Below are 3,083 nucleotides of genomic sequence, written 5' to 3' on the forward strand. Positions count from 1 at the left end.
AAAAATCAAATTATCTTTATTCTTATTCATCTTTGGTTTTCGCTCTGAGGCATGTTCAATGAAATTTTTCGTATTTTCTGTTATCAATATTCCTTTGTAGTTTTGTTAGCATTCCTATCTTTCTGGTTATCCACAATGATATTTTGCAAGGTTTTCTTCTTCCAATATTTCTAATACATATCTCATTACACCTTCTTTCTTTTCTCTAGTCTTATTAACTAAACTAAGTCACTTCTTTTCACTTTCTTTTTATCAATTTCTTCTTTTATTCTCCATTACTCATTTCATTTTGATCTGTTTGTCAGTTTATCGTTTCCATCTTTTGCATTTAAGAATTCCGAAAATTTATATTAATTGTCTTCGATGTAACGTACAGATTTCATTATCGTCTTTCTAACAATAGCGAAAGTTTTTCTGTATTTTATTTGTTCGCCATTTTTTCTCTACTTTTTTTTAAATTGATTACAAGAATTCCTGTTTCGATTCGTGTATTTTATTTAATTTTTTTCCTCTTCTTCGATCTTTCTTTATAAACTATCTTAGATATTTAAATTTACTAACTCAAACACATTTCTACTTAATTTGATGTATTTTTTTTCTCTTATTTTCGTGATATTTGTCTACCTTATTTTCTTTTCTATCACGTTATTTGTCTTTCAACATCTGTTTTATTCGAAGATTCAATAGTAATTTTCTTAAATTCTTACATCAAANATAAAATTATCTTTAAAAATCTCATTAATTTAGTCATATAAGTGATTATAATAGCATTTCTCACACGTTGATTGTTCGGTGGTGGGTTCTCAATCCGGTAATAGTTCACTGATTCATCAGACAGTAATTTAATGATGAAGTAAATTAGGCCATTTAATTAAAAGCATTAACAGTGATTATTGAATGGGTCGAACAATTCAAATTCTAAAGACGAGTTACAACAACGTTGGTTTGGTTGAGAGAGTGGAAATTCATCGACCCTCCAATAGAAGGGTGAGAGAGATATCTCCGTTCTCATCATCGATCATTCGTTACCATGTACTAAGAGCGAATCCATATAGAACTGAACATAAATAAGTTCTACTTTCATTCCTACTTTTTCGAATATCTGCATATTTTCCAATAAAATAGAATTTTAAGAAGGTAAATTTGATAAAAACTTTTTCTCTCACTCTCTCTACCATCTATTTACTAAATTTTTGTTTTGGAAAATTTATTTATGGAGTGATAAAATTTAATCAATAACGAAACTTTAATATGATTCTTTTGAAGATTTTTTAATCAGAAAAAAACTATAAATTTGATTAAAATATATAAAAATACATTTCTAAAGTAAATTTTAAAACTAATATATTATTTTAATTTAATTTATGATAATCCTATTTTTTAATCCTGTTATAAAAATATGTAATAAGTTTTTATCTAAAAAAAACTTATTAGAATATAATTTTATGAATATGATGGTTGCATACGTTTTTATTTAAAGTTTTAATGTATATTTATATTTAAATATATAATTTTAAGGAATTTAAATAGGGATACAAACTCAATGAGGAATTTAAGTTTCTGTTCTGTTTAAGCTCTAGAATATTTTATATTATTTGTATTATTTTCTTATAAATCTATTGTTAAAATGGTGATACAATTCCATACTTTTCGGCATTACTCTGTTGTAATAATTAAAAATAAATAAATAAATATCTAAAATTTAAGTGAAACGGAAGTTTAAACTCAAGATATCTTGAATTTAAGCCCCTTAATCATTCTAAATCATGGTCGACATATCCTAAGACACAAACTAGAATTATTCATGACAATAGTGATGGTGATGATGACGATAAATTTGTAAAATCGTATGAATTCTTTTCTTTTTTCAAATATATTCTGAATAATTCTAGAAAGCTGGTAATAATAATCATTATATGTGATAGAATATGTATTATATTCTATTAAACACTATCTTTTATTAAATATAGGACACTACAGCATGTAAGATACGAAATTTTTGATGGAATTCATAAAAAATGTTATTGAATATTGTCTAAGCAATCAATATGTAAATTTATAAAATTAATATTTAATCATTATGCACAAGTTTAATGTATTCATGTGTTATAATTACATTTATTCTGGTTTTTTATACTCCAGAAGGAAGAGATTAATTCTTATATCAATAGAATGTTTTAATATATAAAATTATATTAAAATAATTATTAAAAAAACTATTAATATTTTTTTAGACATGAGATATATATATATTTTTTTTTATTTAAGTAAGAAAAAATAGTAAATTATAATCATCCCCTTTTATATCTGAATCTAGATACTTCTATATACTTATTAACAAAAAATATAATTTTATTGTAGATTTTTAATGATTAAATAAACAATTTTTTTGTTTTGTTTTTTTTGATAAATGTCGAGATTTTTCTAGTGATTCTAGACTGCAAAATATTGTTTTCGGTCTGTTTATTTAGGACAGAAAACAATAAATTTTCCGTCGATGTACTTCATATTTACTATAACTGCAAAAACAACAAATTACCATCACTCAGATGAACTGTCAGGATAAGAGAAAAATACACGTTGAAAAATATCAAACAAGCATTACTATATAAATATAATACAACTGGTTGCTGTTATATACGAACGTTGTTTAAATGCAGATTAAGTACAAAGATTTGAAAAGGAAAAGAAAAAAAAAATCGAATAAAAATAATTACAAGTCTAAAATACAAAGTGTTTTTATTTAATTGCAAAATATTAGTTTAAGCTGATGTAAATTAAATTAAGTATTTAGGGGAGATCGGGGCAAGATCGGCATGTTAAGCTTTACTTAAATTTTGTGTAATAAATACTGCTGTAAACTGAAAAATAAGCTTTGCATATTGTCTATTGGAATGTTACCTTACTATAGAACTGGTTAAAATCAGTTTGGAAATAAAAATAATTAAAATAATTACAACTTTACAAGAAGAGAGAAATTGACGAAGTTGCCCCGGGTATAGGGGCAAGATCGGCAACTTCTCTCTTTTTGTAAAGTTGTAATTATTTTAATTATTTTTATTAAAGTTGCCCCTGGTATAGGG

This window comes from Centruroides sculpturatus, unplaced genomic scaffold (assembly GCF_000671375.1).
Source record: "Centruroides sculpturatus isolate CEXI.00-Female unplaced genomic scaffold, Cexi_2.0 scaffold19, whole genome shotgun sequence".
NCBI classification, from domain to species: domain Eukaryota; kingdom Metazoa; phylum Arthropoda; class Arachnida; order Scorpiones; family Buthidae; genus Centruroides; species Centruroides sculpturatus.